This window comes from Molossus molossus, unplaced genomic scaffold (genome assembly GCF_014108415.1).
Source record: "Molossus molossus isolate mMolMol1 unplaced genomic scaffold, mMolMol1.p scaffold_m16_p_3, whole genome shotgun sequence".
NCBI lineage: Eukaryota > Metazoa > Chordata > Mammalia > Chiroptera > Molossidae > Molossus > Molossus molossus.
In genome coordinates, this window is record NW_023425366.1 from 55,862,895 (window position 1) to 55,884,293 (window position 21,399).

The 21,399-nt window shown below is 37.1% G+C and overlaps 1 long non-coding RNA gene across 1 annotated transcript; it reads right to left on the reverse strand.

Moving 5' to 3' along the window:
* Positions 1–593: 593 nt before the first annotated feature.
* Positions 594–21,173, reverse strand: LOC118642814. The gene is made up of 4 exons (XR_004961803.1): positions 21,065–21,173; positions 17,292–17,388; positions 3,239–3,349; positions 594–701 (listed from the first exon to the last, which is right to left on the reverse strand). It is a non-coding gene; the product is annotated as an uncharacterized LOC118642814 (long non-coding RNA).
* Between the last annotated feature and the right edge of the window lie 226 nt (positions 21,174–21,399).

Genomic DNA, 21,399 nt, shown 5'->3' on the forward strand with positions numbered 1-21,399 from the left:
GGTTCCTAAAGTTGAATTCCCAAATAACTAGAGAGAGAGACTCCCTGAGGAAACACACACCACTAAATCTGTCATGTACTTATCATTATATTCAATACTTATAAAGTGCTTTGTAATAGCCTTCTTAATACTAATTTATTAAACAAGATGTAAGGTTTCTATTTTATTTATTTACTAACATATATTTTATGAAGAAAAATAAAAGAGCTTTCGATTTTCTACCTAACTTTTTATTTTGAAAAATTTTAAGTAAAATGAAAACTCATCATACCCTTCACCTAGAATCACCAGTTATAAATATTGTTCAATATAAGCTCTCTCCCCTTTCTTCCACTCTATCTTTTCCCATCATGAACACACACTATACTTTTTTATGGCTGAACAGCCTGAAAATTGGTTATAGACGTCATCACTTTACCCCTTCATCCTTCAGCATGTATCTCCTAAGGTTAAGGACATTCTTCTACAAAGCCATAACATCATTGTCATACTTAATGAATTTAGCATTGATACAATTAAATTATCTAATATATAGTCAATATTCAAATTTCTCTAATAGTCCCCAATGTGCTTTAGCTTTTTCTTACCTGGATTTTATCATGAATATGCATTGCATTCCCTTGTTATGTCTCTTTAGTCTTCTAAAAATCCAAAACAGTTCCTCCACTTTTTTTCTTAACACTTTCATGACATTAATATTCCTGAAAAATCCAGACCCATCCTTCAGTAAAATATCTCACAACATTTATCTGACTGTTACATATGGTTGGATTCAGGTTAAGTATTTCTGGCAAGAAAACTACAAAATAGATATTTTCTTCTCAGTGCGGAGCATTAGAAGGTTGTTTCATTATTGGCTATGTTCATACGATCACTTTTCTCTCTTTTTCTGTGGTATACTTCCTAAGTGAATCGTTTATTTTGGGAACGTCATAAAAATGAAACCAATATCTCCATTTATTGAGCATTTAGTAAAGTAAAAGGAAAAATAGATAATTAATTTTAAAAATACCTTAAAAATAAAATAGGTTCAATTATGTGGATGTTTTCATTAAAACATTTTTAGTATCTTAGGGAAAAAAATTATCTACACTTTTGTCTCAAATCTGTAATTCTCTATGTTCGCACAGATCTAGCCAGCTAATGGCATTTATTATCTCCAATTCACAGATCAGCACAAAATATAAATGGCTTAAAAGCAACATGGTAGAGTGGAAAAAAGAGATTAATCAAGGATCCTGAGTTGTCAAACTTGTCTCATACTTTAAGCAAATCATGTGCCTTTTCTATGTAATGGAGAACAGGACTCTAGAATCTGTAGACTTGTATCATTAAAAGAAAAACAGTGTTAACAATGACTACTTAGTTCCCTACCTATAGGGTTTTCTTTTTTTTTTTTTTAATCCTCTCCCGAGGATACTTTTTCAAATATTTTCAGGTAAAGTAGGAGGGGGAGAGAGAGAGAGAGAGATAAACATCGAGAGGGACACATCGACTGGTTGCCTCCCACACAACGTGCCCTTGACAAGAATCGAACCCTCAACTCTTTGGTCCATGGGCTGATGCTCTAACCGCTGAACCAAACCTGCCAGGGCGGTTTACTTTTTTTTTAAGATTATTATTTTTTAATTTTTAGAAACAGAGGAAGGGAAAGGGAGAAAGAGAAACATCGATGTTAGAGGGAAACGTCTACCACGGCCTCCTGCATGCCCCATACTGGGGAACAAGCCTCAATGGGGAGGGGGATGGGGGTGGGGGTAGGATGCAAAAATACCTGGACACCTTCCTTTCTTCTTATTTAATCTACCAATTCCTTATGACTATATTTATATTTTGCCTAGATGCATAATATAGAACAGCTATGCAGGGAAACAAAAAATCAACTGGTGAAGAATTTTATCAGGTGAGGGTACACTTATTAGAATAAAAATATGTATTTAACTGTATTGCAAAATAACCAAGTAAATACCACTGACCAAATAATATACTATTCCTATAGAATAATAATGGCAACTTTTCCAGATGAAAATGAGACACCTGCCCAGTTGCTAATGTGAGATGGAAAATATTACACATGTAATCTTAAGGGCTTTAAAATATAGAGGGCTGCAGACATATGAGGTCCATAACAAATACACTCTATGATGTATAGTGATGTGCTATGGTTTAAGTTGGAGATGGAATACAGTGGTTGTAGATCAAGAAATGTGACCCTGAGAGTTTAGATTTTTTAATTGTATTTTTATTTATTTATTTTTCCTTTATTGATTTTAGAGAGAGAGGAAGTGAAAGGGAGAGAGAGATAAAAACATCAACGAGAGAGAACATCAATGGGCCGCCTCCTGCATGCCCCCCACTGGGGATCTGGCCCACACCTGGGCATTTGTCCTGACCAGGAAGTGAACCAGCGACCTCTTGGTGCATGGGTCAATGCTCAACCACTGAGCCACACCAGCCAGACTTTTATTGTATTTTTAAAGTGTAAATAAGTATATTATATTTCAAAACAACATGCTTTTAATGCTAATGTAAATCATGGGTGCCTTTCTTCATATTTTACTCCCAAATGATTTCTTTGCAAGTCTTTAATGTGAATGGTTGTATTAGAAATCAGAATAAAATATTAACACTAGGACTCTAAGTGATCTTTATTCTATAAGTGAGGGAATTGGGGCACAAAGGGGTAAAACCTCTTTTCCGAAATCATTCAGCTCTGGTGACTGAGCAAGATCTAGACCGTGGTTCAGAGGCCAAGCAACTTACCCAGTGATTTCCAAACTGTCTGGGAGTTTAGTGGTTCTGGGAGGTGTGTTAGGACTACCTTAGGGGAGAGAGTTGATTGTTCCTCACCTCCTTCAACTAGAACCACACTACTTTGGAGGTGTTTATATATTGTGGTTCAACTTAAAAATGATAATTGTAATTTTCCCTTATAGCAACTACTCAATATTAGTATGAATTAGAATGCTCATTATCTTCATTAATATACTTTTATTTAAGTTGATTCTTTAAGTAAATGCAGCATAAATGTTTCTATAGGTAAAGTTGCAGATGCAGATAGAACGATAAAATCTTCTCTTTTGCTATCCTTACAGTTAGCAGCCTTTTCCTTGACTTTGCCTGCATTCTACCTAGATATTTCAAAATGAAGAGAAATAAAATATGGTAGAAGGCATAAGATGAAATTTTAAAAAACTAAAAGCAAGTTTAGGTTTCTATAAACTCACCCAATACTCACCTGATGATAGCCTGATGTAATGTTGTGTATAAGTGTCTAGAAGCCGATCAGATTCATTTGGTAGCAGAAACATTTATTTTCACAGGTCTATTCTTTCTCAAGAATTTCTTCCTTAGGAATACAAATGTTGATTGATATCAGATTAATAACAGCACAAATATTCCAGTTATCTTGCATATTATTATTATTTCTAATCCTCACCTGGGGATTTTTTTTTTAACTGATTCGAGAGAAACATCTATGAGTTGCCTCCTGCATGCTCCCTGGCCGGGGATTAAACCCACAACCTGGGTATGTGCCCTGACCAAGAATTGAACCACAACCTTTTTGATGTACAGGACAATGCTCCAACCAACTGAGGCACCCAGCCAGGGCTTTCATATTATTATTAATAGTAAAATACCCTTTCTAACATTATGGTGACTATAGTTATCTGTCTTGTTGGAATCATGGAATGACCCTATATTTTAGTCACTGTGGGCTTTCTGACTTTCTAGTTAACTGATACTTCCAAAGTTAATTCAGACTATTTAATGCCCGAAAGTTTTTATTTATTTACTTATTTATTTATTTATTTAATTATTTATTTATTTTTAATCCTCACCCAAGGACATTTTTCTATTTTTTTATTCAGATAGAGTGGGAGGGAGAGAGAGAGAGAGAGAGAAACATCGATGTAAAAGGGACACATCGAGTGGGGCCAGGGTCAAAGTGCCACCGAGGTATGTGCCCTCAGTGGGAACCGAACCCAGGTCTCTCTGGACCACGGGCCGACGCTCTAACCGCTGAACCAAACCAGCCAGGGCCTAAAAGGTTTTATTAACCTTTTTTCATCCTGCCTTAATCCTAAAAAGAATTTGGTCACCAAAATAAATTTGGATAAACTGTTAAAAAAAAAAAATTCAAACATGAACATGTCTTGAAGTGGTTTTCCCCACTGGGACAAGCTCCATTTGCACAGTGGTAATTTACAAACATTTGGGATTCCCCTTATGAGCTGCTTTCCTTTGTTAAAGCAAGTAAGTTTCATGAAAATGGAAATATGTTTCAAAAATACCAAGAGCATGGATTTCCCTTAAACATTTTTAACTTTCACAGAAAATTAAGATGATCTGAGCTATAATGTCACTCTTTTGACACTTTAATAGATGTATAGTTTTCCTCATTCCAACTGTTTTCCTTCACTACCTGTGAAGGTGTGGTTGCAATATTTAAAACCGAAGGCTTACACTAAACTCTAGTAATGTTTTAAACTAATCCAGCATGAGGAGAACAGTGATTAGAAAGGAGACAGTTCTCAATGGAAGATGGAAAAGCTATTTCTAGACACTACTATTACTGCTGAAAAAACTAATTGCTTTCCTCTTGTTTTTGGATATTTACACCAGTTCAAGAAAGGCGCAGTGTGAAGAAACTTCACCTTGCTGCTACTTAAAGTGTCTCTTTCCTGAAACTGCAGAGAGCTTTGGGTCTCCAAAACAATTTTTTGAGACAATAAGCTAATGTGTTTAAAAGAGAAACGATGTAAGTGTTTCTGTGCCTATGAATGATTAGATTAGTAATTCATTGTTCATTTAACAAATATTATGGAGTGCCTACTACGTGGTAGGCACTGTGCTAGACAAAAAACAACTAATATAAAATAATTGCCTTGGGTGGGCTTACATAGTAGTTGTAATATGACTTAAGTAATAATAGACAGTAATAAGTTCCAGGAGAAGGAATGCCTCTAAACATCACCCTGGTGCCCTATTAAGGCTTTGTAAAATTTGTTTGAAGCCAATTCTACAAAACTTACATTAGGGTAGCAATTATTATGGGTATGGCAGGTATGTTATCTATTTTTTAGTTCTATAAAGTTCAATGTAATATACTAATACTACATCATGAGATCTAGGAATATTTGGGCTGCTGGTTGAAAAAGCAAGAGCCTTAGAGCTGTCCAAGTGACTGTTCTCCATGGCATGGTACTATGGAGAGAATATAGGTTCTGATCTAAATCCAAGCTCCTTCATGTATTAACTGAATTAGCAGCAGCATGTCACTTCATTTTTCTTAGTCTTGGTGTCCTTAAGTGTAAAACTGAGCTAAAAATATTATTTGCCTTGTGAGGTTGTTGTGAGCCTCAACTGAATTATTATATGTGAAAGTACTCTGTAAAATTTGAAGTCCAATAAAAAATTATTTTTATAGCAACTATACAATATGTCCATTCATCAGCATAAAAATAATGTTGCTGAAGTTATAGTACCAACCTTTCAGATGAAGAATGCTTGTCTAGTTTGCCAAATCTCTAACTGAAAATGACTGCAATACTGTGAGTGTTCATGGCTAATGATACCATATGGCTAGTTAACATTTTAAAGTAATAACTATTTGATTTCATGGAAGGAAAGATTTTATTCTTCAGTGGGTTACCAATTATTTAAAATGTATAGCCCTTGCCAGGTGATTGGAATATAATCTCGTACACCAAAAGGTTGTGGGTTCCATTCCCAATTGGGGCACATATGAGAAGACAACCAACTGATGTTTCTTTCTCTCTCCCTCCCTTTCTTTCTCTTTCTCTCTCAGAAAAAGAATCAAAAACATATCCTTGAATGAGGATTAAAAATTATTTAAATAAAACTGAATTAATAAACCAAAAGGGTAAAAAGGACAAGAATCATCTTCATAATTACATGGCAGGGTAATAAAACTATGTCTTGAAAGGAAAGGAATTGTATTGGCTGGGATGTTTTTGTTGCAAATATCAGAAAACCCAACAAACTTTGGTTTAAGCCAAAAGGGGATTTCTTGTTTATTTAACAAGAGGCTAGTTGCAGGCAATCCCAGGGCTTGTTCAGTGGTTCCACAATGTTAGGGCTTTGGGTTAGCATCTTTGACATTATTTCCATCTTCTATCATGTTGTTGCCTCATGGGCAGTCACAAGATGTATGTTTCAGCTTCAAGCCTCAGGCCTTTACATTAATATCTCAGACAGGAAGAATAGAAGCACTCCAAGAAAATCTCCTTAAATACTTATCCCTGTTATAACAGAAAGCAAAATATTACCCAGAAACCCCCTGGAGATTCCCTTTTACATCTGACTGGCCAGAACTGGGTCACATGACCACCACTAACTGCAGGGGAAACTGAGAAAACAAATGTTCAGCATGAACTTACAGCCGTAAGGGCCTTAGACCAACCATGATTCATTTCCTGAGGCCAGGTACACTGTGGCCAATTTCAAGTTTTTTTTTTTTTTTCTTTTATTGATTTCAGAGAGGAAGGGAGAGGGAGAGAGAGATAGAAACATCAATGAGTAGAACATCGATTGGCCGCCTCCTGCATGCCCCCCACTGAGGATTGGGCCCACAACCTGGGCATGTGTCCTGACCAGGAATCGAACCGGCAACCTCTTGGTACATGAGTCGATGCTCAACCACTGAGCCATACCACCAGGCCAAGATCAGGGTTTTAATAATTAGGGTAAAAGAGGGTGGAGAGACTGTTGGAAAACTCCCTGATGGTGTCACTCTGGGGTATTTTGAATGTGTGTATACAAATAGTTAATGAGCTAGATCCTATACAAAATAAATTTTATTTTGCCTTTTAAAACAAAGATTCTAAAAACCATAGCCTGAATTGTAAGCTTCTGGTAAAGAAAGCCCACTGGGGCAGCAAATAAAATAATATAATATAGCAAAACATTTTTGGACTAAAAGCCAATTGCCTCTGTTCCCCTGAAGCATGTCCACTCTGTGAAGCAGTGGTTGCTTTCTCTCTTGTGAAGTACTGATCCTCTGAAATGGTTATTTTAGTGTTTGAACCAACAAGTTCTTACCTATTTAAGTATCAGTTCTGTGATTAATTACAAGGGGTATAGCTCTGTCAACCCATCAGACTTTTCTCTAAAAAATTTCTCTTAAAAAAAGTCTTTTCTCTTTTCAATTAAAAATTTGTTTCCTAACCTAGGCTCCGATAATACAAACAGAAACAGCTAAGATTCAACTCCTACCTGCTAACTCCAAGAGAGGGCTGTTGCACTTTGTTCTCATTTTATGTGATATCTCATTGATAGCTGACATCATTCCATATTTCGTTAAAGCTAGATCTAAGTTGTGACAAATTGATTTTTTTATAAATGCCATCTCTTCAACCCCCACTGGATCTAGCCAGAGAAAAACACCATCTCACTGAATATCCTCTGAGAAGGAACATTAGTTTCAAAAGGAACATTAGCTGGGGAACAGCCTAGAAAGCTGATGACAATGTGTATTAGTTCAGACTTTGAATCCCTACTAAATTTTAGAAAGTGATCAGTCTGTGTGCTTATTACTTTTGGCATTAAAAAAAAAAAAAACACTTTCTTTTTACTCCCTCACAATTTTAATAAATTACAATAGTATTTTTGTCACACCAGATAGCAGATGAAATTAACCCATTGGCAAAAAAATAAAATAAAATAAAATAAATCCAAAAGAATAATTCAGACAATTACAACTTCTTACCCTCCCTCCTCCCATTCATCTTACACCATCTCTCAGTCTGGTTTCACATATTAGTAAGTAATGGACTAATATACAGGAAATGAATAGCCCCTCCCCTGCTCTATAAATCAGAAAAGTCATTTACAGGAGCTGAGTGGGAATGGAGGGAGAGGTACATGGCAAGGGAATTGAACCTTAATGACCCCTCAAGAGCTATAACTCTTTCTCTCTCCCCCTCCCTCCCTCTCTTCCTCGCACCCTATCTTTCTCCCCACTCTCATTCTCTTTACACCTCTCTCAGTCTCCCCTATACCATCCTTTTCCACTTTACAAATTTCTCAGGCATGAGGTCCTATAGTTTTAATAAGAAATGGTCTGTTTGTTTCCAACATTCAATGAAAAATTCTCTCAAGTACCTAAGTGATTCCTTGGGGTAAACTTCACTTTTTTTCAGATAATGGAGTGCGTGGTGTCTAGTTCTCCCTGGTAGGAGGCTGTGTTTTTTATCTGTGTAGTTTTCTGCAAGATCTTAATTGGGTGGTCCAATATTATATTGCTCTTGAAAGAAGACAAATTAATGGAAAGATCAAGACTAGTAAATAAAATGGTCACCAAAACATTATTTTGGAATGTATTTCCTACTTATATTCAATTATGGTCACTGTGGTAAACTAAGAGTTTTCAAAACTTTAAGCAAGATAATGGATAGTTCTGAAGCAAGAGATAAGAAGAGTTATCCTTCTTTATCTACTTTACTACTTTCTACTACCTCCCCCTACTCAACTTCAGCTAGAAATGAGCTGTATCACTTCTCAAGACACCAACATATCATCTAAACCTTGACTGTATGTTGAAATCACTTGGGGAACCTAAAAAATTCTGATGCTTGAGTCTCTCCCAGAAAACCCTGGCTAGGCATCAAGGTTTTTAAAAACATCCAAGGTGATTATAAGCAACCAAAGTTGAGAACTACTAATCTAGTCTCAACATTTTCTAATTTCTACCAGTCTGAAGCCATCTAACTTATTGGTGCCACTTTTTCAGGACAGAGATTTGGTTGTTCTGCCTTTAACATGTTTTTTCTTTGTTTATTTTACAGCTTCTGGCAGATCAGAATAAACAAGGCTTGTCACTCACGGTTTTCCAGAGAGAAAGAGATAAGAGGAGAAGAGGAGGAGGGGGTTAGGACAGAGGGGAGAGGGAAAAGAGAGAGAGATTATATGAAATTACCTTATGCAATTATGGAGACTTAGAAGTACCAAGATCTGTAGTCAGCTACTTGGATCACCCATGAGAGACAATGGTGTGGTTCCAGCCTGAGAACCAGGAGAGCTGGTGATATATGTCCCAGTATGAAAGCTGGCAGGCCTGAGACCCAAGAAGAACCCATTTTTCAGTTCAAGTCTAAAGGAGGAAAAGGCTGATGTCCCAGCTCAACTGTCTGGCAGTCGGTGTTCTCTATTATTAGTGAAAGGGTCAACCTTTTTGTTCTGTTCAAGTCTTGAAATGATTAAATGAGGAGAGTTCACATGAGGGAGGGCAATCTGCTTTACGCAGTTTACCAATTCAAAAGTTAATCTCGCTTGGCCGATGTGGCTCAGTGATTGAGCATTGACCCATGCACCAAGAAGTCACCAGTTCAATTCCCGGTCATGGCACATGCCCAGGTTGTGGGCCAAATCCCCATTGTGGGGCATGCAGGAGGTGGACAATCGATGTTCTCTCTCATTGATGTTTCTATTTCTCTTTCCCCCCTCCCTCTCTCTAAAAGTAAATAATAATAATAATAATAAAAGCTCAGTTACTGATTTATAAAAAAAAAAAGAAAAACACAAAAAACAAAAGTTAATCTCACCCAAAAACACCCTTACAGACACACCCCAAATAATGTGTGACTAAATATCTGGGCACCCTGTGGCCTAGTCAAGTTGACACATAAAATTACCCGTATCTCACCAACAAAATATTTAAATAAGGAGAGTGGATAGGAGCTTTTATGGAATTGAAAGCAAATTAGACTAGGGATAATCCATAAATGTTTATAATCTGCAGTGAATAACAGCAATTAATATGTAATTTTGAACTTATTCTGATTCAAATTAAATAATTTATCTTCTATTGAAGAATTCTACTAGACACAGGAGGGAAGAAAATCTCTCTTCCCAATCAGTTAACTGATCATCTCTTGCTACCTTCAGAGACTCCTTATAAGAAGTTGGAAGGGAAAGAACAGAATAATTAGAAGAGTTTAGATCATAATTATAAGTCTTATAAACTTTCTTTCCAAATGCTTGATTTATCAGTGCTTGAAAAGCACACAGTTAATTCTCAATAAATATTTTTGAATACTTGAAGAACTAAAATTAAAAAGCAGGATCCAATCTGTGACTTCAGATAACTTTTTATTTAAGGGCAGTTAGGAAAAAGCAAGCAAAGTAAAAGACGGGGTATACAAGAACCTTAAGTGGTATGATAGGGACAAGATTTATGAGTATGTGAGTGTTCTCTGCTTCCTCACCCCAAGGCAAGTACTCTGCCCTGGTTTCTGGATCTGGTAAACTACGAAATTGGAGGATTGGGCAGGGTGAAAGAAGACCCAATAAACAGGAAGGAGAAGCAAAGAAGGACATAGGGAAGGAGGTTAGGCTGATCCACATAATAAAGACAATGGGAATGGACAGAACATTTTGTGGGCTCTGATAAAATGGTGTTTTAGGGTTTGGTGAGTGGAAAGTTTTAATTCTAAATCTGTAGAGAGTGAGAGAATTGGAGAGGAAAGGGAGGGAGATCTGGAGACATACTCTATGAACTAAGAATTAAATCTCCTTTGAAAGATTTAGATTAAAAATAGATTTTAATAAAAAGATTCCTTTTGGCATCAGGACTTTAAATATAACTCAGTGTAGAGTTGAGCCACATGGAGCTCCAGGACTTATTCAGGTTACAAGTTTTAAGTCCCTGAATGCTCTCCACAGCACTTTCCCTTCTCTAGATCCTGTGATCTCTTGATACCACATGATCCTAGTTATTTTCCTTCTTAGAGAATGGAGTATCCTTAGTGTTTGCTTTTAATTTAGAGATGGAGTTAGGAATAAATTAGACATTCTTGAAAGGTAAATAAAGCATCTTTTCTCATTGGTCATTCACCACATATGAATATGAGAATGCAAATTTAATAAGAATCTCATTTATCCTTATAAATGGAGGTGGAAAGAAGGGGGGGGTGAAATTTGAGTATACACTGGGGTTCTGAGTTTTTATATATACATTATCCTTTTATTCTCTTAATAGTTATAGGAAGTACATATTATTTAACTTATTTTACTCAAGGTTATATAGCTATGAAGTGGTAGAGCTGGGATTCATACTATAAAGTCTATTCTTTCCACTGTGCCCTGCATAAGACTTTATTATCTGGCCAGGTTTGAAAAAATCCATATAAGAAGTCATTTTTTATTTACTGGGTAGTCATACCTTCAGGCCTTCCTTGCTTTCTTTAATAAGACCATAAGTGAATGGAAGAATATACGTGAAAGTCTTGTAAGTCATATTGCTATTTCCCCCCCTTCATCCAAATATCAAGTAAATATTTTTTGGCAAGCTATTTTCTAACTCTTTCATTCTGGTGCATTTTGGAAGCGATGCCAGTTACTTGGTTGATTCAAAGAGATTGAACAAGGCATCTAGTTTGTGAAGAAAGATATCATTTCTGTTAGTAAATGAAATGACCATGTAATGAGGAAATCCTATAAAACACACACACACACACACACACGCAACTATTAGAACAAATAAAAGAGTTCAGCAAGGTTGCAGGATACAAGATCAATATATAAAAATCAGTTATATTTCTATATATTAGCAATGAACAATCCAAGAGTGAAATTAAGAAAACAATTCCATTTCAATAGCTTCAAGACAATGAATCAAAGGCACCAAAAGAGTGTCGATTCATAGGTTAATGTTAGCCAGAAGAAAGTCTTTGTGGTAGCTCTGATCTCATTTCTTGTCTCAGTACTTTTGGTAAAAAATTTAGATGGAGACATTATTGGAAGATATCAATATATGATAAGTTATCAGAAAAACAAATGAAACAAACTATAAGAAATTAATGGAGTGAGCATTTGGAGTAGAATTTAGCTGCTACGTGACTATATAAGTGAGAAAGGAGAAAATCTTTTATATTCATTTGAAATTAAAATGAGTTTAAATCTACAATGTAGATTTATATAAACAATTTTTTTTCTTGTTTCTAAATGTATTATTTTTTAAATTTTTAATTTTTTTAATAAATTTATTTTTGTTACAGATGTTTTTCCTTTCTCTCCCACTGACAACCTCCTCCCAATTCCCTTCCCCCTTCCCTATCCCCAGCATTTTTGTCTATGTCAATAGTTATGCATACATGCTATAAAATCTGTAGTTTATCTCCACCCTCCAACCTCCTCTTCTGAGGTTTGTCAGTCTGTACCCTACTTCTATGTCTCTGGGTCTATTTTGTTTATCAGTTTGTTTTGTTCCCTATATTCTACAAATAAGTGAGATCATGTGATATTTGTCTTCCTCTGCTTGGCTTGTTTTGCTTAGCATAATACTCTCCAGGTCCCTCCATGTCGTCTCAAAGGATAAGAGATCTTTCTTTTTTACAGCTGAATAGTATTCCATTGTGTACATGTACCACAGTTTTTTATCCACTCATCTATTGATGGACACTTGGGTTGTGTCCAGATCTTAGCAATTGTAAATAGTGCTGTTATGAACATGGAGTACATATATTCTTTCTGATTGGTGTTTCAGGCTTCTTAGGGTATATTCCTAGAAGTGGGATCACTGGGTCAAATGGCAGTTCCATTTTTAATTTTTTGAGGAAATACCATATTGTTTTCCATAGTGGCTGCACCAGTCTGCATTCCCACCAGCAGTGTACTAGAGTCCCCTTTTCTCCACACCCTCGCCAGCACTCACTGTTTGATGATTTGTTAATGGTGGCCATTCTGACAGATGTGAGGTGATACCTCATTGTTGTTTTAGTTTGCATCTCTCTGATGATTAGTGACATTGGGCATTTTTTCATATGTCTCTTGGCCATTTGTATGTCCTATTTGGAGAGGAGTCTCTTTATGTCCTCTGCCTATTTTTAATTGGGTTATTTGTCTTCCTTTTGTTGAGTTTTATGAGTACTCTATATATGTTGGAAATCAGCCCATTATCTGATGTATCATTGGAAATTATGCTCTCCATATAGTGGGTTCCCTTTCCATTTTGATGCTTGTTTCTTTTGCCATGCAGAAGCTTTTTAGTTTGATGTAGTCCCATGTGTTCATTTTTTTCCTTTCTTTCTCTTGCCTTAGGCATTATGTCAGTGAAAATTCTGCTGCGTGTGATGTCTAAAATTTTGTTGCCTACATTTTCTTTTAGGTTTTTATGGATTCACGAGTCACATTTAAGTCTTTTATATATTTTGAGTTTATTCTTGTGTATGATGTAAGTTGGTGGTCTAGTTTCATTTTTTTGCATGTAGCTGTCCAATGTTCCCAACACCATTTATTGAAGAGGCTGTCTTTACTCCACTGTATGCTTTTGCTACCTTTGTAAAATTGAACATAATGTCTTAGGTTAATATCTGGCTTCTCTATTCTGTTCCATTCATCTATATGCCTGTTCTTGTGCCAGTACCAGACTGCTTGGATTACAGTGGCTTTGTAGTATAACCTGATATCTGGTATTGTGATCCCTCCTACTTTGTTCTTCTTTTTCAATATTGCTGTGGCTATTCGGGGTATTTTTTTTAAATATGCTTTTATTAATTTTAGAAAGAGGGGGAGAAAGAGGGAGAGAGAGATAGAAACATTGATGAGAGAGAAACATGGATTGGGTGCCTCCTACACACCCTCCACCCAGGCATGTACCCTGACAGGAAATCAACCAGTGACCTCTCAGTGCATGGGACAAGGCTCAACCAACTGAACTATACAGGCCGGGCATACAGTTAAATTTCATGCTCATCATCAACATTTTTATTCTTTGGGAAGTAAGAATGTTGAATGGACAGAAATTATTTTTATTTTATAAAGAAAGTGCAAAAATTATGAGCTAGATGCAAAACTAGGCATTGTGGATGGAAAAGTATCTCAGTCTTTAAAAAAAAACAGTATTTCCTCAGTCTTAGTCCTTGCTCTTGAGATTATCATAGTTTAGTGAAAGTCTAATGAGACATAGTATAAATAAGGGTCCCAGGAGAAACAAATAACACATTCAAAAGGATAACTGAAGCAGAGGGGAGGGGCTGGAGTGGGGAGTAGGGTGTCAATGAGGGACATCTATAATACTTTCAACAATAAAGATAATTTTTAAAAAAATGGTAACTTGAGAATTTAGTGATAAAAGTATTTACAGATGAATGAGTAGGATTAAGAAAAACCACAAGAGCCCTGGCCGGTTTGGCTCAGCGGTTAGAGCGTCGGCCTGCGGTCCCAAGAGACCCGGGTTCGGTTCCCGCTAAGGGCATGTACCTCGGTTGCAGTTTGTCCCCGGCTCTGGTCAGTCGTGCGGGTGGCAGCCACTCGATGTGTCCCTTCACGTCGATGTTTCTCTCTCTCTCTGTTCCTCTCTCCCCCTCCTACTCTACCTGAACAAAAAATGGAAAAATGTCCTCGGGTGAGGAAAAAAAAAAAAAAAAGAAAAACCACAAGATATGATGAAGCACCCAGAGATTAGAAATAGCAAGAAGGTGTTACTGCCTAACTGTATCTGGAACCTGATGAGCGCGATATCCACAGGGAGGGGCTTCCAGAGGGAGCTATGAAAGGAGCTGGGTTCCTTAGGTAGAGAAAAGGAGAAACTGCCAAATTGTGTCCTGACAGAGAGAAAGTTGGGAAAATAAATATCTTAACATCTCTCCTTGCCCCACCCCACTAACTTTCAATCGCCTGACTTCCATTGGTCAAATCTAATTGGAAGCCAGAGGTCAAAGGACTCTGGGACATGCAATTTGTACAGTCTCCCTTTGGCACAGAGCAGGATGGGAAAGGGTAAAGAGTAGATTTGGAGAGCCAGAGAAAAAAATATATAGGTAAAATCATTGTGATAAAAGATTAACAGTGCTATATTTAAAATGAGTCTTGGATGTTGAGTGAGAGCTTGACAAACTGAGATATTGATGCTGGAAGGACGAGAATGCACAGACAGGGCACATGCTTGAGCGCCTTGCTTGGGGAAAGACGTGAGTTCCATCTGAGTAGAGAGTTGAGTGTGATGGGTTTAAGGAAGAAGTTGTAAACCAAGGATGAAAAATATGTTTGGTGGGCAGGTTACTGTGTGAAGGACAGTGCAAGTTAGGCTATAGGTTTGGTGCTGTAACAGAGATGCAGAATAACAGTGGCTTATGTACAATGGGTTATTTCTCTCATATTACACTGAGCTGGTAGGCATCTCTGCTCTGAGAAGTTATCAGAGGCCAAAGTTCTTTTTATCTTGTTGCTTTGACTTCATCCACAAGGTTCAGGAAAACTCACCACTATGTCCACATTCTAGTTGGCAAAATGTCATGCTTTTTCCTTTCAAGGAAACATCCTAGAGATTGCACAGGTCATTTCTACTCCCACCCTAATAACCACAACGTAATCATAGGGCCACACCTTGTTGCAAAAAAAGCAAGGAAATGTCACCTTTAATGTGAGCAGCTATGTGCACTGATGAAACTTGAGGCTTCTGTTATGAGGAAGAAGGAAGAAATATTGGAAGAAAACTGGCATTCTTTGCCACAGTTTCTTATTGTCGTTCCTTGGTGAAGTGCTGGAGGTCCTGAAAAGGATGGGTTCAGCAGGAGGGAAGGAATAGTAGAAGAGGAAAGAAAGAACTCTGTGGTTAGAACTCTCTGAATGTTTGAGGTATTGGAGTAGGAGTTGGCCAGAAATTTACCTGGGTGAGTCAAGTGGTGATAGATGATGTTCCCAGAGGAAAGGAGGTACAGGGGCCCCGGGCTACAAGTCTCACATGTGGAAACCACTAGTATAGAGTGCTTTTGTCACCTGATCCTGCACTGTGAATGCTGTTGCTTTTCCCATCTCATGTATTTAATAACTAAAACAAAATTGGGGCTATTTATCAGGTCATATTCTGATCTCTGGGTTGGGCTTAGAAAGAAATGGTTGTTTTTTTGTTGTTTTTGTTCTTTTTTTACAAGCACAGGACTGCAAAACTTAGTGCTGGATGAGGGATTTACACTTTCTTTCAAACACAGGCCACTGCTGGTGGGCATAGAACACTGGGTATGTTGATTGCTAACATGATTTATGGCAGTCCCTGTGTATTCAGCTACATTCTATGACCTTTCTTCCACAGTGTCCTCTGCCTTGATAAAATCGCTCTATTTTATGTCAACTCCTTTTAATCCTGTTTTGGAATCAAGTATGAAACAATTTCCAATGCATTCAACTCTTTCTTTGCTTATTGTTTATTCCCTGAAGACTGAAGAATACATTTAGAAGTTGAAAAATTGCAAGCTGCTGCTTTATGCACAGTGCCTTTAACTTTTTCATCCAGGTTTTCAGCATGGCCTCAAATGAACCTTTTTTTCCTTTTCTTTTCACATGTAAACTTTAGGTCCCCAAAGTTAAAAACTTGGGTATGCAGTTAATCACTTATTACCCCCAAATATGTGGAATTATGTAATTAGGCACATGAGGGGATAATTGTACACACAAGAAAGAATAGTGATGAAGCAGGTATTCCCCAAAATAGTACTTCAAAAAAAAGGGGGGTTCAGGAGAGGACCTGGAGCTTTGGCCTCTGGTGGTTCATTTGTCCATCCATCCATCCATCCATCCATCCATCCATCCATCCATCCATCATCTGTTCAAAAATCTTGCAAAGTGTCAATCTCTAGAGAACTCACTAGGATTCAAAGATTATTATGTTTCCAGTCCTTGAAGAGTTTATGTCATAACTTGAGCAGACTCAGTTTTGAGGCATGGTCAGGAAGAAAGGAAGGAAGAGAGATTATGTACCAAATGTGTCTTAACTACTGTGCTGGCTTTACATAAATAATAGTATTAGTGATCAGAACTAAGGATGACAAGAACTAATATCACAGTTTAGTAGAACACATATTTATAAATAACCATAACCTCATGTCATTGGTGCTATAATAAAAGCAGGGGCCCAGATCAAGGACAGGCTGATTCTGCCTGGGACAGATAAGGAAAGCTTCCCAGAGGAGCCCAAACTTCAACTGGATCCCAGTGGTTGACCAGGAGTGGCCCAGGTAGAATGGTGGGGAGGGCACTGTAGGAGAAAGAATAATGTGCACACTAGCGTGGAGATTTGAGGAGTAGGGCAGGTTTAGACAATGTCAAGTGGTTAAGTGCTAAGAGTAAAGATTGGAGGGGTGGATTGGGATTCAGTATACCAAGCTAAGACGTTTGAATTGTATTCTGTAGGCAATGGGCAGCTATTGAAAATTTATAAGCAGGGGATTAACATGATCAGATTTATATTTTGCAAAGATGGCTGGGGAAAATAAAGGGGGGGGGACTAAATTTACTTATGTTCATCTATCAAATATTTATTGAGTACTCACTATGTGCTGGGTACCCATCAGGGGCTGAGGATACAGCATTGAGTCTATAGTAAAAAATTCTTGCCTCATGTAGCTTCAAGTGACAGAGGGAGATAGGCTGTAAACAGAAAAATATATACATATAATCATTCAGGTGGTGGTAAATGCTGTGCAGAAAATAAAGCAGGGAAAGAAGATAGATACAATTTTGCAATTGAATGACCACTTTACCCTACATAATATAACCAACTTCCAACTAAGAAGGAAGGGGACATTTGAGCAAAGACCTGAAGAAGATAAGAGAGCAAGCCATGTGCATATGTGTGGGAAGAGAATTTTAGACTGAAGGAATAACAAGTACAAAGCCCTCTTTCTTATATGAGAGCTCTGGAAACCCCAAGATGACAAAAGGGAAGAATTTAAGTCTTAAATTCATATATATATATATATATATATATATGAAAAGGCCATTGAGCCTAAGAGATACTGATCCCCTCTTACATGTCATTCAGAACCTCTAGTCATTTGTCTATAAATATTTGAGTTTGACAGGCTGGAAAAAGATCTCTTATTATAGGTTCTGTGGGGCCAGAATTTTGGACAGGGGTAACTAAGCTATTTTCTGCTTTCTCTCAAGACCAGTGATTTTGCATTTAAGCAGTGAAACCCACTTATCATGCCAAAACCAACAGAATATAGTTCTCTGTCTCCTTTGTAGTTTTAAACCATTCGTTTTTATTTTAGATGCTCAAAATCCATACATGGACACCATGTTTAAGGGAATTTACCCCCAACCCTAAGAGATACCACACCGACTCGATTTAACATGTGGAAATCCTTCAACAAAGAAGCCAGATGAGTGAAACTGGAAAAGGGTCAGGCTGATCGTGATCTAGCCGAGTGCCTTCACACATGGGAATAAAACTGAAGGCAGAATCTGGAATGAGATCATTAGTGTATACCCTCCTGGTACTGTAGTCAGACTACATACATATTTATTTATTTATTATTTTTTATTTACAAATTTTTAAATTCATTTTTAAAAACTAATCTTTATTGCTGAATGTATTACTGATGTCCCGATTTCCCCCCCATTGACCCACTCCTCCCCAGTCCTGCCCCCCTCCTGCCTTCCCCACACTGTGTCCATTGGTTATACATATATGCATATAAGTTCTTTGGCTTATCTCTTCTCACCCTTCCTCCCTCGTTCCCTTCAAGGTTCATCAGTCTAATAACCAATTTGTACTTCTTTAAAAAAAAAATTTTTTTTTCCTATATCTATTTTAGAGAGAAGAGGAGAGAGAGAGAGAGAGAGAGAGAGAGAGAGAGAGAGAGAAACATCAATGAGAGAGAACATCAACTGGCTGCCTCCTGTGTGCCCCCCACTGGGGATTTGGCCCACAACCTGGGCATGTGCCCTGACCAGGAATTGAACTGATGACTCTCGATGCTCAACCACTGAGCCACACTGGCCAGGCCAATTTGTACTTCTTAATTCCTTCATCTTTTTCACCCATCTCCCCAACCCCCTCCCATCTGGCAAACAATAAGAAGTTCTCTGTATCTATGAGTCTGTTTCTGTTCTGCTTTGTCATTTTGTTTGTACATTCAATTGTTGATAGATGTGTATTAATTGCTATTTTATTGTTCATAGTCGTCGTCGTCTTCTTCTTCTTCTTCTTCTTCTTCTTCTTCTTCTTCTTCTTCTTCTTCTTCAAGAAGACCCTTCAACATTTCATATACTACTAGTTTGGTGGTGATGAACTCTTTTAGCTTTTTCTTGTCTGGGAAACTCTTTATATGTCCATTGATTCTAAATGATAGATTTGCAGGATAGAGTAATCTTCATTGTAGGTCTTTCCTTTTCATCACTTTGAATATTTCTTGCCACTCCCTCCTGGCCTGCAAAGTTTCTTTTGAGAAATCACCTGACAATCATGGGAACTCCTTTGTAGGTAACTAACTGCTTTTCTCTTGCTGCTTGTAAGATTCTCTCTTTGTCTTTAACCTTTGGCATTTTGATGATGATGTGTCTTGGTGTGGATCTCTTTGGGTTCATCTTGTTTGGGACTCTTTGTGCTTCCTGAACTTGTATGTCTGCTTCCTTCACCAAGTTAAGGAAGTTTCTGTCATTATTTTTTCAAATAGGTTTTCAATTTCTTGTTCTTTCTCCTCTCCTTCTGGCACCCCCATGATGTGAATGTTGGCATGCTTAAAATTGCCCCAGAGGCTCCTTACACTATCTTTATTTTTTTGGATTCTTTTTCTTATTGCTGTTCTGATTGGGTGTTTTTTGCTTCCTTATATGCCTAATCGATGGTTTGTCTCTTGGCTTTACCAACTCTACAATTTATTCCCTGTAAATTATTCTTTATTTCTGATAGTGCATTCTTCTTTTCTGATTGGTCCTTTTTTATGTTGTTGATGTTCTCACTAAGTTCCTTGGAGTTTTCCTTAAGTGCTTTGAAGTTCTCACTATGATCCGTGAGCATCCTTATAACCAGTGTTTTGAACTCTGCATCTGATTGATTGCTTATCTTCATTTTGTTTAGTTCTTTTCCTGGAGTTTTGTTCTCTTTTTTCATTTGACACACACATATTTAATGCATTGAACCCATCTTGAAATGCCCCTCAGTCCCAAGAGAATAAAATACTAGGAAAAATAAAGGGGAGGGGAGGATGCTGAGTGATCCACAATGCTGTCAATGTTGCAATCTATCCTGAGCAGTGGAATAAAGTTAATAGGTGAAGTTCTTTAGTGTTTATTCAACTGCCTGCCACTGTGGCAGAAAAACAAGGAGGAAATAGATATGTCATTATAGAATGTACCAATAATAAACTATAGGAATGTCATATATAAGGAGTAATTCCCTGTATTTATTTGAAGTCTGAATCTTTAGGATTGTGTATTTGACCACTAAATGCCCCAAAATAATATAAACAGTCTTATGTCATTTGTTTTTTAAGTTTATTAATATTTTAATAATAAAATTGGTAATATGAGTAAGAAATATTAAAGACAAGAATTTAAAAGTGTCAAAAATAGAAAAGTAATAATATTTTTACTCATGTTTAATAAATAAGAATTGCCTTGGAATAAACACTAAATCTATTTATAGCATATAAAAGGAACATCTCTGGAAGTCAAATATTCTATCTGAATTCTAAGCATTATCTTTCAGCTCAAAGGATTTCAAGGTTTAGAGTAGAATATTTTTATTCTGAGTCTATGTACCTTTTAAGTCCTAAAAGTATTCTCTAAACGGTCCAGCATTGCAGTACTTGGTTACAAAGTTGAGAACATACAATTCAACTAATAGCCATCAAATATTTATTTAGAGGTTAAACACCTTCTATGTGCAAGGCACCAGCTGGACAAGGTATACTACAGGTAAACAGTGAAACCTACTGCCTGCCCATAAGGAACACAGGAGGTAAAGTGAAAAATAATTGTATAATGATGAATAATGTGGTCTGTGCCCTGTGGGTTTGAAGGAGAGAGAGATGACCATGGGTTAGAGGAATCCAGGAAGGCTTCAAGGAAGAGTGGTATTTGACCTGAGATCATGATGGATGGGTAAGATTTCAATAGGCAGAAATGGGTTGATTTGAGTAGGGGGGACAGAAATTCAGGTAAAGACAAGGGCTTATTTGAGAAGAGAGTTTCCTGTTTTGTTGGAACATGGTGTATGTACATGGGAGTAGTGAGACTAAGCTGGGAAGATGGGCTGCTGTCAAAGTCTCTGGGTATATATATACACAGACATATACATACACAGACATATACATACCTAAAGAAAAGCTTGAATTCACATCAGAATAAGAAATAGCTGAGAATGGTGCCCCCAGTAGATAGGCCATGGAATACTGCACCATTGCATGGTATCTTCTCTGTTAACTTTTTTGAAGTTCTAATGTAGGAAAAGCAGGAACAGCGTTAGGTATTTAGGGAGATACAGAAAAGTGATAGCCATTCTCAAAGCACAGAAATTCAATAGAGACTTTAATCTATAAATAATATATACCATATAACATGATAGATAAGTAGTATATAAAGTCCCAGGATGTTTTGGGCTGTGTTATGCTCAGTATACATAAACCTTGTTTAGACACCATCTTACTGGAT